This window comes from Triticum aestivum, chromosome 4B (genome assembly GCF_018294505.1).
Source record: "Triticum aestivum cultivar Chinese Spring chromosome 4B, IWGSC CS RefSeq v2.1, whole genome shotgun sequence".
Classification (NCBI taxonomy): domain Eukaryota; kingdom Viridiplantae; phylum Streptophyta; class Magnoliopsida; order Poales; family Poaceae; genus Triticum; species Triticum aestivum.
Genome location: NC_057804.1, coordinates 430,362,314 through 430,376,737, shown reverse-complemented (window position 1 = coordinate 430,376,737; position 14,424 = coordinate 430,362,314).

Genomic DNA, 14,424 nt, shown 5'->3' with positions numbered 1-14,424 from the left:
TCCAGTGACCATTTCCTTTATAGTAGAAGCACTCAGTTTCAGGCTTGGGTCTAGCTTTGGGCTCTTCATGGGAGTGGCAGCTTCCTTGACATTCTTCTTGAAGTTCCCTTTGTTTCCCTTGCCCTTTTACTTGAAACAAGTGCTCTTGTCAACCATCAACACTTGATGCTTTTCTTGATTTTTACCTTCACCGATTTCAGCATCGCGAAGAGCTCAGGGAATCGTTTTCATCATCCCTTGCATATTATAGTTCACCACGAAGCTCCAGTAACTTGGTGATAGTGACTAGAGAACTCTGTCAATCACTATCTTATCTAGAAGATTAACTCCCACTTGATTCAAGCGATTGTAGTACTCAGACATTCTGAGCACATGCTCACTAGTTGAGCTATTCTCCTCCATCTTGTAGGCAAAGTACTTGTCAGAGGTCTCATACCTCTCGACATGGGCATGAGTCTGAAATACCAATTTCAACTCTTGGAACATCTCATATGCTCCGTGGTGTTCAAAACATTTTTGAAGTCCCGGTTCTAAGACGTAAAGCATGGCGCACTAAAGTATCAAGTAGTCATCATACCAAGCTTGCCAAACGTTCAAAACGTCTGCATCTGCTCCTGCAATAGGTTCGTCACCTAGCGGTGCGTCAAGGACATAATACTTCTGTGCAGCAATGAGGATAGTCTTCATATCACGGACCCAGTCCGCATCATTGCTACTATCATCTTTCAACTTATTTTTCTCTAGGAACATATCAAAAATAAATGGGGACCTACATCGCAAGCTATTGATCTACAACATAGATATGCAAATACTATCAGGTACTAAATTCATGATAAATTAAAGTTCAATTAAACATATTACTTAAGAACTCCCACTTAGATAGACATCCCTCTAGTTATCTAAATGATCACGTGATCCATATCCACTAAACCATGTCCGATCATCGCGTGAGATGGAGTAGCTATCAATGGTGAACATCACTATGTTGATCATATATACTATATGATTCACGCTCGACCTTTCGGTCTCAGTGTTCCAAGGCCATATCTGCATATGCTACTCTCGTCAAGTTTAACCCGAGTATTCGGCATGTGCAAAACTGGCTTGCACCCATTGTCTGTGAATGTAGAGCTTATCACACCCGATCATCAGGTGGTGTCTCAGCACGACGAACTGTAATAACGGTGCATACTTACCTTGAAATTTAGTGAGAGATCATCTTATAATGCTACCACCATAATAAGCAAAATAAGATGCAGAAAGGATAAACATCACATGCAATCAAAATAAGTGATATGATATGGCCATCATCATCTTGTGCCTTTTGATCTCCATCTCCAAAGCACCGTCATGATCACCATCGTCACCGGCTTGACACATCATCTCCATCGTAGCATCGTTGTCGTCTCGCCAACTATTGCTTCTATGACTATTACTACCGCTTAGTGATAAAGTAAAGCAATTACATGGTCATTGCATTTCATACAATAAGGCGACAATCATAAGGCTCCTGCCAGTTGCCGGTAACTTTTACAAAACATGATCATCTCATAAAACAATTTATATATCATCATGTCTTGACCTCACATCATAGCAAGCCCTGCAAAAACAAGATAGACGTCCTCTACTTTGTTGTTGCAAGTTTTACGTGGCTGCTACGGGCTTCTAGCAAGAACTGTTCCTACCTATGCATCAAAACCACAACGATTTTTCATCAAGTGTGTTGTTTTAACCTTCAACAAGGACCGGGCATGTCAAACTCGATTCAACTAAAGTTGGAGAAATAGACACCCACTAGCCACCTGTGTGCGAAGCACGTCGGTAGAACCAGTCTCATGAACGCGGTCATGTAATGTCGGCCTGGGCCGCTTCATCCAACAATACCGCCGAATCAAAGTAAGACGTTGCTGGTAAGCAGTATGACTATTATCGCCCACAACTCATTGTTTTCTACTCATGCATATAACATCTATGCATAGACCTGGCTCGGATGCCACTGTTGGGGAATGTAGTATTTCAAAATTTTCCTACGGTCACGCAAGATCTATCTAGGAGAAGAATAGCAACAAGTGGGGAGAGTGTGTCCATGTACCCTCGTAGACCGAAAGCGGAAGCGTTTAGTAACGCGGTTGATGTAGTTGAACGTCTTCGTGATCCAACCGATCCAAGCATCGAACGTACGGTACCTCCATGTTCAGCACACGTTCAGCTCGATGACATCCCTCGATCTCTTGATCCAGTTGAGGACGAGGGAGAGTTCCATCAGCACGACGGCGTGTCGACGGTGATGATGAAGTTACCGGTGCAGGGCTTTGCCTGAGCACTACGATGATATGACCGAGGTGTGTAACTGTGGAGGGGGGCATCGCACATGGTTAAGAGAAACTTGTGTGTTCTAGGGTGCCCCCCTGCCCCCGTATATAAATAAGGGGAGGGGAGGCCGGCCAGCCCTCCTAGTGCGCGCCAGGAGAGGAGAATCCTACTAGGACTCCAAGTCCCGGTAGGTTTCCACCTAAGGAAGAGGGGGAGAAGGAAGAGGGGGAAGGGAAGGCAAGGGAGGCACCGCCCCCTTCCCCTAGTTCAATTCGGACCCAAGGGGGGCATGGCCAGCCCCTCTTGGCCCTTCCTCTCTTCCCACTAAGGCCCATCGAAGCCCATTAGTTCCCCCAAGGGGTTCCGATAACCCTCCGACACTCCGATAATTATCCTGTACCTCTCGGAACTCATTCAGTGTCTGAATAACATTGTCCAATATATAAATCTTTATGTCTCGACCATTTCGAGACTCCTCGTCATGTCCATGAACTCATCCGGGACTCCGGACAAACTTCGGTCATCAAATCACATAACTCATAATACAAATCGTCATCAAACGTTAAGCGTGCGGACCCTTTGGGTTCGAGAACTATGTAGACATGACCGAGACACATCTCCGGTCAATAAATAATAGCGGAACCTAGATGCTCATATTGGCTCCTACATATTCTACGGAGATCTTTATCGATCAAACCGCATAACAACATACGTTGTTCCCTTTGTCATCGGTATGTTACTTGCCCGGGATTCAATCGTCGGTATCATCATACCTAGTTCAATCTTGTTACCAACAAGTCTCTTTACTCGTTCTGTAATGCATCATCTTGCAACTAACTCATTAGTCACATTGCTTGCAAGGCTTATAGTGATGTGCATTACCGAGATGGCCCAGAGATACCTCTCCGATACACGGAGTGACACCTAATCTTGATATATGCCAACTCAACAAATACCATCGGAGACACCTGTAGAGCATCTTTAGAATCACCCAGTTATGTTGTGACGTTTGATAGCACACTAAGTGTTCCTCTGGTATTCGGGAGTTGCATAATCTCATAGTCAGAGGAACATGTATAAGTCATGAAGAAAGCAATAGCAATAAACTAAATGATTGTAGTGCTAAGCTAACGGATGGGTCTTGTCCATCACATCATTCTCTAATGATGTGATCCAATTCATCAAATGACAACACATGTCTATGGCTAGGAAACTTAACCATCTTTGATTAACGAGCTAGTCAAGTAGAGGCATACTAGGGACACTCTGTTTGTCTATGTATTCACACATGTACTAAGTTTCTGGTTAATACAATTCTAGCATGAATAATAAAAATTTATCATGATATAAGGAAATATAAATAACAACTTTATTATTGCCTCTAGGGCATATTTCCTTCAGTGTTTTATCCTGCATCAAGTGCAGTGCTCTATGACATAAATTATTCTGTTTTGTTTTAAATAAGAGGAGTGCATATGAGTTTAATAAAGCATTGTAATGTTCCTAGGTTTTCAGAAGAATCGACTGTATTAGATGTTAGGTCAAACCTCATAAGATATATCAGCGTGCACTACAATGTTATCTAAATGGACTGCAAATATTATTATTTTTTCAGGACATAAACTTACATGTGTGTAGAGTCGTTCACCCGATGGCGTTTGTAGCTCACCAGGTTGTATTAGACATGGCGGAGTTATAGCAGATCTGTGTAGTTGAGGATCTTGTGGAGGCAATAGTGAGGAGGATTTTTACCTGTCGTTGACTTCTGACCGAGGCACCCTTGGTGGTCGAAGTGTCGAAATTGATGCATCAGGTCACCTTGGAGCTCTGTTTTTTGGTGCAGCGGGTGGACGCTGAGCTCTGTTTTGTGTTGCACGTGCATGCAGTGGTAATCCAGTGTTGTGGCGATGTCTCACCAGATTGGTTTGAAATTTTGGGAGTGGCGACACATCATCATAATCATCACTTGCTGCAAATCATGTTCAAATGCGTTATCACTCTCTATTCGGACATGATGTCCAAATGTACTGAACTCGTGCTCGTACTCTGGGTTGAGAACTGTTATGGGCTCATCTTCATCGTCGTCATCTTCATCATCCTGTCGGTGAGTGCCCTCCCAGATGAAGGTGACATCATCGTCACCCTCGACTACCTCTTCTCCCTGGAAAAAATCTTCTTCTGGAGAGTATAGCACCATGTTTGTTGTCGTGAAGCATTTTGGAATCTGAGGGGTAACCCAGCCAGTGTCTCTTTCAGAAGAATCTTTACTCTTGTGAAAGTTGTTGTTCCCTGGGTGGTCAATTATGCGCGACATTTTGTATCTACTGAACGTTATATCCTGCACAAAATGGCCGAGCTGCATTGTCAGGCAAGATGAACTGAAAGATACAAACTGCAATCTGTTTCAAATGGTACTGCAAACTAATGCACGCTGACTGCATCACTCCGCAAGGTAAACTGAAGTAACCGCACTGCATCATTGTCTGTATTGAACCTATACAACTATACTGCATAACCGAGCAAGCGTACTGTATAACCGAGCAAGTGCACTGCATTTTTTCCCATCGTGAACTAAAGTAACTGCACTGCATAGTTTTTGGAGGCGTACTGGACTGTGTGTACTTCTTTGTCTGGAACAAGTTAACTGAGATGGTTGAAGAAGTGTACTACTTACCTCGTGTTCCAGTGATTTCTTGCGTTTGCAGGAGGAAGTTCCCTTCTCGTTCATCTGCATCACTTTTGCATTCACCTGTGTAGTCCACTTGCCCTTCAGTAGTTCATGAGCTATCTGGACGTTGCTCAAGGTGAGCGGAGACGGAGGATTTTCTATGAAGGTCATTGCAAAATTAATCCAAGAAGCTGTTGTGCATGAAGGAACCTTGCGCATAGTCCTCCTTGCTCGAATTTGTTTGATGTCGAGACAACACCAGATGAAGTATAGGTAATTGAAGGCCCAGAGGAGTTCGGCGGCGGCGCTACCGAGTCGCTGCCACAGAAGAAGGCTAATATGCTAGCGGAGGAGGTGTTGCTCAGTTGCTGCCACAGAAGAAGGCCGAGAGGCGACAGGCGGTGTCGCTGCTTGGTCGCTGTCGCAGAAGAACGCCGGGAGCGGAGGGGCGGCGTGGCTGCCGGCCTCCACCGCAGAAGAAGGCCGGAAGGGGAGGAGCGGTGGCGCTCCCAGGCCGCCGCCGCGGGAGAAAGCGGGGACGGGAGGGGCGGTATCGCTCCCAGGCCGCTGTCGTAGAAGAAGGCCGGGAGTAGAGTGGCGGCGGTGCTCCCAGACCGGTGTCGCGGAAGAAGGCTGGGAGGGGAGGGGCAGCGGTGCTCCCGGGCCGCTGCCGCGGAAGAAGGTCGGGAGGGGAGGGGCAGCGGTGATCTGGTGGTGGATATTATCAGAATAAGACTCTTAAGGGGTGTTATCATAATATACCCACCCTATATATATCTAGTGTATAAGTAAGCAAGCAGTTGGCCATTCTGTAGCTCAATTAACTAGCTGGAACATTGTGTGCCATGTTTCAGAGGAGTCTTAGGGAGCATAATGAACAACAGAGAGATTCATACAAACCTACTACAACAAGCAAAACTATGCAATCATTAGCCTCGTATAAACTAGATTGTGAGCCTCATGCAGTAATAGTTGGTTAATAGACTTCAAAGCTTTAGGCACACTTCGCCAGAGTAATTAAATGGTAAGACCTTTAATTATGTGAACTAATAGTTATACAAGTACCCGACATCAGGCATCATTGTTTGGGCATCTCATTAACTGAGGACAAATAAAGCAGTTGAAAAGAGCAATTTAACTATGCCTGAAACAATCAAGCAATTGAATTGTTGAGTTGGCAGCACGCATACATGCATGCCTCAATAACATCCATGGCCTAGCTACATTTACTATATAAAGGAAAAAGTAATGCAATATATTTTGTCGCCTATGAAGTATCTTGGCTGGTATGTAATCAAGATCCTAGTAATCATAGGGAGGCTAATGATGTGAATATGTGTTTGGTTATAACATTTATGACATCGACAACTCTAGCATAACAGGAAGCAGTTTCACACTATTCACTACTATAAGATGTTTAATATATTTAAAACAAGACTACATCCATAATGAGTGAACTGACACATTAAAATGTGTTTACATACATCTGATTTACAAAAAAGTTAGTACATCATATAGTAGTAGGCGGGGGGGGGGGGTTAATAAATGGCCCAATGACTGGGTTATAGGTGAAGAACCCTACACAAGCACAATGTCAGACAAATAGGATGTCCTGGTAATTGTAATAAAGTGACTTACCATAACTTGTTGAATAGGCTCAGCGCTGCTCCTCCTTCTCTTAAAAGGCTCCTTCCTAACATATTGTACTTGGAAATCCTCAATCTTATCTTCATTTCACCCCTCTGCAAGGTGACACAAACTAGTTACTAGTCTCCTTGAAGATAAATATGCATACTTTCCAGTCTGTGAACAACACCAAAGGATGAGTTTCTAACAAAACAACACCACATGATGAAACATGCTATATCTCTTGCACACAATGAAATGAGCATTTACTATGTGTGTGCTGTGTAAAAATTAGGCATACCTTCGAACTGGACCTCAGGGTACTCTTGCAGAGACTACTTTAGTGTACATCTAAACCTTTATATCACCTATGAGTTATACAAGCCCCCACTACATCTGCCCTTAGTGTTTAAATCGTTGACAAGATTTGTTAGGTCAAGAACATCAAGTAATCAAAGCAAATAGTCCTAGAATGGCTAGCTAATACAAACAAGCAATTGAACAGATGTGTGAGGAAATCTTGCACCACACTGAATTACATATCAAGAAAAGAAGCATATAAGGAGGCTTAAAGACCATCACTTGACTGATCAGATTTAAGGGGCATTCAAACATCATGGGCAACGTACGAACTAACATAAACATTGCATATTCCAGATTCTATAATGAAATGCACATGTATTAGGTTATGCCATGTATGATGCCTAAATGTACACTATAGCAGGTAGCAGTGATCCATCATTGGACACACAATTGAATTGCAGGTTAAGGGCCAGTTCTATTCCGCCTTTTCAGAGCTTATTGCCAAAATAAGCCACAAAAGGTGTAAAGAACTCATTTTTGAGTTATGGGCTTGGGCTTAACCTATTTCACTTTGGGGGGTGCTTTGGGTAGAAGCTCAATAAAAATTGAAGGGAAGGGGAATAGTGAAATGACTCTATTGTCTACCTATATTACACTCAAAATGTCACTACTCACGCCCGCGTCACACCTGACCCTCAAGTAAAAACGAACATACAAGCGTTCATTGCCCTGCCCGCTTGCATCTCCTCTCTCCTTTCCCTCTCTACCTCAATCCCCTGCCTGCAGCGCTAGGGTTCCTCCAGCAAGCCGCCACCACTGGTCCCATGTGGCCTTCTTGATACGACCCCATGTTCGAAGAAGAGGGAGTACAAGGGGAGGACCGATCTTCACGGTGTAGGATCGATAAATAGATGGGGATAACTAGCTGCAAGCAGTCGGAAAATGGAAAATAAAAGATTATGAACCAACGAGGAGGATGCTCACTGGAGCTTGCAATCCAAACATTCGTCGATCCACAACCCGCAATACTACCCCACACAACCACGCTCAAGTCGTGGAGCATGGGATAGGTGCAATCCATAAGGGAAACCACGAACTCTAACCCACACAACACGATCTAGTTGTGAAGCACAAATTAGGAGCAATTTCTCAAGGAATCATGAGAATAAGGATAACAAGAGCTCTCCAGTCTCAAGAGGAGTCTATGTCTTTGTTCTTTGATAGAAATGGCAAAAGTCCCCAAAGAAGGGAAGAGCTAGCCTATTTATAATTGGGACAACCCCCTAGATTGGTGTGAAAGCAAACTAGCTTCTAGAGCCAGCTTAGGTGTGAGAGAGAACCAGCTTTGTTTTGACTATATGGCTTAGAGACTTAATGGGGTAGCTTCTGGAAAACTCTCGTTGAAGGTGGTTGGCAGTTCTTGACCAAACATTGTTCATTAGGGTCGAACAATGTTTCCTTCAGCAACAAACTCGAGTTCTCGGAACCTTTCACAGGTTGGGATATCCAAACTCATGAAAAACATTGTTTCGTCAGAATCAGAACAATGTTTCTTCAGCAGACAACTCATTTCTCCATGAATTCCTAACTTTGTTTCCTTGAGATAAAACATTGTTTTGTGTGGACTGAAATGTGTTTGGCCTTCTTCTATATCGCACCTGAGTTCAACCAACAACAAAGGAGGCGAAGGTACAATCATGTTTTCAAGGTCAAATGATAGACTTAAGTTAGTGTTCATCATGTGTTTGCATTGTGCAACTTCTTGTGATTGGACCATTGATGGTTGGTGGTGTGGTGCCCATGGTTGGGATGTCCTCATCATCCACCCCCGCAAATGGTCCATCACCGCTGTCGGTGTCAAAACCGGCGGATCTCGGGTAGGGGGTCCCGAACTGTGTGTCTAGGCGGATGGTAACAGGAGACAAGGACACGATGTTTTACCCAGGTTCGGGCCCTCTTGATGGAGGTAAAACCCTACGTCCTGCTTGATTAATATTGATGATATGGGTAGTACAAGAGTGGATCTACCACGAGATCAAGGAGGCTAAACCCTAGAAGCTAGCCTATGGTATGATTGTTGTAATGGAGGTTATGTCCTACGGACTAAAGCCCTCTGGTTTATATAGACACTGGAGAGGGCTAGGGTTACACAGAGTCGGTTACAATGGTAGGAGATCTACATATCCGTATCGCCAAGCTTGCCTTCCACGCCAAGGAAAGTCCCATCCGGACACGGGACGGAGTCTTCAATCTTGTATCTTCGTAGTCTTGGAGTCCGGCGGACGATGATAGTCCGGCTGTCCGGACACCCCCTAGTCCAGGACTCCCTCAGTAGCCCCCGAACCAGGCTTCAATGACGATAAATCCAGCGCGTATATAGTCTTCGGCGTTGCAAGGCGGGTTCTCCTTTAACTTACATGTACCTGCCGAACAGTGTCCGGCTTCCTTATCAATGTTGCGCTTCTTGGCTTCCACGCCCAATAATGGTTTTCTTCAACGCGTCGCACGAATGCGAAAAGCCAGGGTATCTTTAATGTTTTACCCCCTAGCTGCATAAATAGTCTGCCTATAAGAGAGGCAAGAATCCAGATCCAAATCACACCATCTTCCTTCCGCGAGTATTCATCGGAGCGCCTTTGACTAAAAATCCATTCCATCATGGACCGTCGACGCGGCTCCTCTTCTCACGCTCCCAGCCCTCTGCCAGGAGATTGGAGGAGATGTTCCGTCCCGCACAACGAGCTGGTGGCGCTTCAAGCAAAGGGATATCTCCCTCCGGCCTTCATGGTCCCGGTTCGAGCCAGGTTGGCCACCTACCAAGGTGGGAAGCAAGCGGAGGCTACCCCAAGTCCCAACAAAGGGGAGCGGGTATGCTTCGTCCCCTATCTGATAAGGGGACTCGGATTTCATATACATCCATTCCTCCGCGGGCTCCTGGAGTTCTACGGACTCCAGCTCCATCACCTTACGCCCGCCTCTATCCTGCATATCGCGGGTTACATAGCTCTTTGCGAGCTATTTCTGGGCATCGAGCCCCATTTTGCACTGTGGAAGAGGTTGTTCTGCCTCGTACCCCGTTCTCACGAGGGGTCCATATATCAAGTGGGCGGCGCCGAAATATGGCGCATTGCCGGGACCGGATATCCATCCGGAACCCCTAAGAAGGCGTCCGAAGACTGGCCTTCGGAATGGTTTTACATAGAAGACGCTCCGCTGCCGGACCCTGTTCGGATCGGCCTCCCGGAGTTCAATACTGCTCCTCTGAAGAAACGCCTTAGTTGGCGCCCGCGGAGCCCCCAACTGGAGGAAGACAAGAGCGTCCATTATCTGATGGGCCGAATAAGATTACTGGCCCATTCCGGGTTGACCATGATCAGAGTCATGGAAACATGCATTACGCGGGGGGTGCAGCCACTGCAATACAGGGGCCACCCCATGTGGGATTTCAACGGGGAAGACGACGCCACCCGTCATGGCCGCAAAGGACAGGATTCGGCCGAGGATCTAGTGACGATCCTGTCCGGCCTGTACAAGGGGGAGAAGGAGGACTTTCTCCAGATGAACCCGTTGAATGGGTTCTCCATGAATAACCCTCGGCGTTGGGTAAGCGAACACTTTAAGGGCCCGACCCATGTTTTCAAAGTTTAAGCTTCTTATATTATGTCTTCGACGCAGGAACTGCGTCGGATCGTGGAGGACATGGTAAGTCCAGCTCCGCAACCCAAGGACCCAGAGAGATCCCAGGATCCGGCCTCTGAAGAGGATCCGGACATAAAGGTGGAGCTAATCGATGGGGTGTTCCACCAGCTCAGCATGGATAATGCTTTAGTCGCCATTATGGCTAACTACCCCGGATTATATCCGGCTTCCCAGGTGATTGTGACCGAAGTCCCGACACCATTGTTTCTTCCTCGCTCGTCTCTGACCTTCGGATATGATGGTGTTTTGTAGGAGGCGCCTCCAGGGCGGGAAGCCGAGCCCACGGCGGCTGACCAACAAAGGCCAGTCTGGACCGGCAGGCGGAAGAGGAGCGCGGCACGGACTGAAACGTCGCCGCAAAGTTATAGCTCACAGTTCACTATTCGGAGCAATGTCCCTAGGAAGCGTTTGAGTGCTCATGACCTTTGTAGGAGAAAAAGCGCCCGCCGGACTGCGGGCGTAGAGGTTGCCAATCCAACCTCTACCAGCCAGGCTCCAGCACCCGGTCTGGAGGGGGAGGCAAGCGCAAGGCGCGGGCTGGATACTCCTCCAACGGAGGATGCCGACAGACTGTCCGCCACCAAGTCTAAGGTGGAGAGCGCCATGAACCACAGGCTCCGCCGGACAGTATTTCGTGAAGCGTGCTTCTCCCCTGAGGCGTTGAATGCCTTTAACGCGGGGGACGCGCACCTCCGTGCTGCTCAAGATGGTTCTACCAGAGCCACGGAGCAGTATGTAAAAGACATACAGGTAAGAGAATTTAATAGTTATATATGCCAGTAGCCCCCGAGACTTAAAGTAGTTATATTAACTGATTTAAGGATCATTTGAAATGCAGGATCTTACCGAGAAGAATACCCAACTGTCTCAGGAGCTGCAAGAGTGCAAGGCCCAACTTGAGGCCGCACTTGCTGCCGCAGGAGGAATCACGGAGGCCACTCCTGGTAACACATTTTTTTTTAAAAAATATAAGCATTGTGCGGCGTGCGCGCAGGTCTAATAATGACATTGCAGGTGCTGCCGGACAAGATCCGGACAGGCAGGAACTACTGCGCCAGCTGAAGGCCGGCGAGAGGGTGCTGAATAGAGTGCAGCAGGAAAGGAACAAGCTCCAAGATGCCCACGCCCAGCTTGGAGAAGAGCTGAAAGGCGTTCGGGCCGAGCTGTCCGGCTCCGTTAAGGAGAATCAGCGGCATCTATAGTAAGTGCTTGAGCGGACTCCTTTGAAAAGAAGAGTTCGGCGAGGAACTCAATTGACAGAATATGTCTTGTAGGTATACTCACAGGTCGCCCTGTGGAGGAGATGCCCGTATCGACGGGTGATCAACTTCCCGAGCTGTTGCAGCTGCTCGAACGAGTTCGGCAGGCAATGAGCGGCGTCGTCCAGGCTTTATGGCCATCCCTCTCCCTACCCGAAGGCCTTGGGGAGCTTGCGGAGAAGCTTCAGGGAGTGCAGCAGCGCTTCCGTTTGTGGAAGATTTCGACCTGCCACCAAGGTGCCAGGGAGGCTTGGGCCATGGTGAAGACGCGGTACAAGAAGGCGGATCCCAACCACATGGCCGAGGTCGGACCTGTGGGGCCCGATAGGAAGGAGATCCCTGTGAGTTTAGTATACGGCCAAGTAGAGTTGGCCGCTAAATTTTCCCAACGGGACTGTAAATTAGACAGCCTGTTAGACGGGATTGAGGAGGAATACAGTCAGTAGATTTGACAATGTATTTTAAAATGACATGTGAAATGCCTTCTAGCCGGATTGTAGATCGTTTGTCTTTGCCGACCTTTTCGCTTCAACCTCGGGACCCTAGAGTCCGGAGTGTGTCCGAATACCTTCTCGGTTAAGAAACAACCGGGGTATGCATGGAGACCAGGCGTAGGGGTCATTAGTGCGTTATCAGACAAGTGCCCAACTAGTTATGTTATATTACATGGTTAGTAAGAAACATCTTCCAGGGACAATAGTTCCGTTAAGGGTTCCTTTCCCTGGGAGGCATGCCCTAAAGTGCATGTCCGAACTGCGAAAAAAGCGGGAAAACATCTGGGGGCAGATAAATAAGTAGGTAAAAAATCATCTTTCAAGTCACCGACCGAATATTCCCTTAAGAACGCTAGCTTTCGGCTTCACCCAGTCTGAGGTACACATCCGGCTGACCCGGCAGTAACAATCGCAGAGGTGCTCCCTTTACCTCCTAGCCGAACAATCAGGAACGTAGGGGTAAGCACAGGAGCCAGGCAACCCAGCTTGGCCAAAACTTAAGTCATATGGATGCATATAATGGTGAATAAAAGGTACATGTGGAAGCTTGACACATGTGCTGGGCATGAAGCCCTTATAATTAAGCTTCTGGTAAAGAAGCCCCCAAGTATAATGAGTGTGGATGGCACATCAAGTATGTGCGAGCAATGCGCAAGCAGGCCCTTAAGGGCTTTTTAGGAAAAGGGTTAAGAGAAGAAAGAGAAACAAAAGACGGCTGAAGTGTAAAAATTTGGACGGGGGAAGGGGACGAACTCTTAGTCCAGCGCTAGGCATAGAATCTTCGGAGGCGGGCTGCGTTCCATGGGTTCGGCTCGAGTCGGTTGTCCGATGCATTTCGTAGACGGTACGCTCCGCCGGTCAGGACTTGATCAATAATGAAGGGGCCCTCCCATTTGGGCCTGAGCTTGTCCTTTTTCTTGTCCGGCAGGCGTAGAACTAGTTCGCCAACGTTGTAAGTCTTGGCCCGTACTTCTCTGCTTTGATATCTTCGAGCCTGCTGCTGATAGAATGCGGAGCGAGCCTTGGCGACGTCGCGTTCTTCCTCCAATGCGTCCAAGCTGTCTTGCCAATCCAGCTCGGCTTCTCTTTCTTCGTACATGCGCACTCGAGGTGAGTCATGAATGATGTTGCAGGGCAGAACTGCCTCTGCGCCGTATACCATAAAAAATGGTGTGAATCCGGTAGTACGGTTGGGCGTTGTCCGCAGCCCCCAGAGTACGGAGTCGAGCTCCTCTACCCAGTGCGTGTCAAATTTCGTAAGTGACCGCACTAGTCTGGCTTTGATGCCGCTCATTATTAGACCATTTCCTCGTTCCACTTGACCGTTGGTTTGAGGATGATAGACTGAAGCATAATCAAGCTTAATGCCTATATTTTTGCACCATGATTTAACCTCGTCGGCCGTAAAATTCGTGCCATTATCGGTGATGATGTTGTGGGGGACACCAAAATGGTGTACTACCCCGGAGATAAAGTCTATCACTGGTCCGGACTCTGCCGTTTTGACTGGTTTGGCCTCTATCCATTTGGTGAATTTGTCTACCATGACCAATAGGTACCTTTGCTTGTGGGTTCCCCCTTTAAGGGGTCCAACCATGTCAAGCCCCCAGACCGCGAACGACCAGGTAATGGGTATAGTTTTGAGGGCGGTGCGTGGCATATGGCTCTGATTAGCAAAGAGCTGACAACCGCCGCATCTTTGGACTGAGTCCTGAGCATCTGCCCGGGCCGTCGGCCAATAAAATCTTGTACGGAATGCCTGTCCTACAAAGGCCCGAGCTGCTGCGTGGTGTCCGCCTAGTCCGGCATGAATTTCAGCCAGGAGGTTTCGCCCTTCCTCTTCGGAGATACACCTTTGAAGGACTCCGGTTGTGCTTTTCTTATAAAGTTCTCCCTCATGGACCTTGTAGGCTTTAGATCGCTGGACTATGCAGCGGGCCTCATTTTGGTCTTCAGGAAGTTCCTGCCTAAGCAAGTAGGCTAGGAATGGTTTTGTCCACGGGGCGATTACTGCCATTATGTCATGGGCTGAAGGTGTTGTGTCATCGGCTGAATCGCCGGT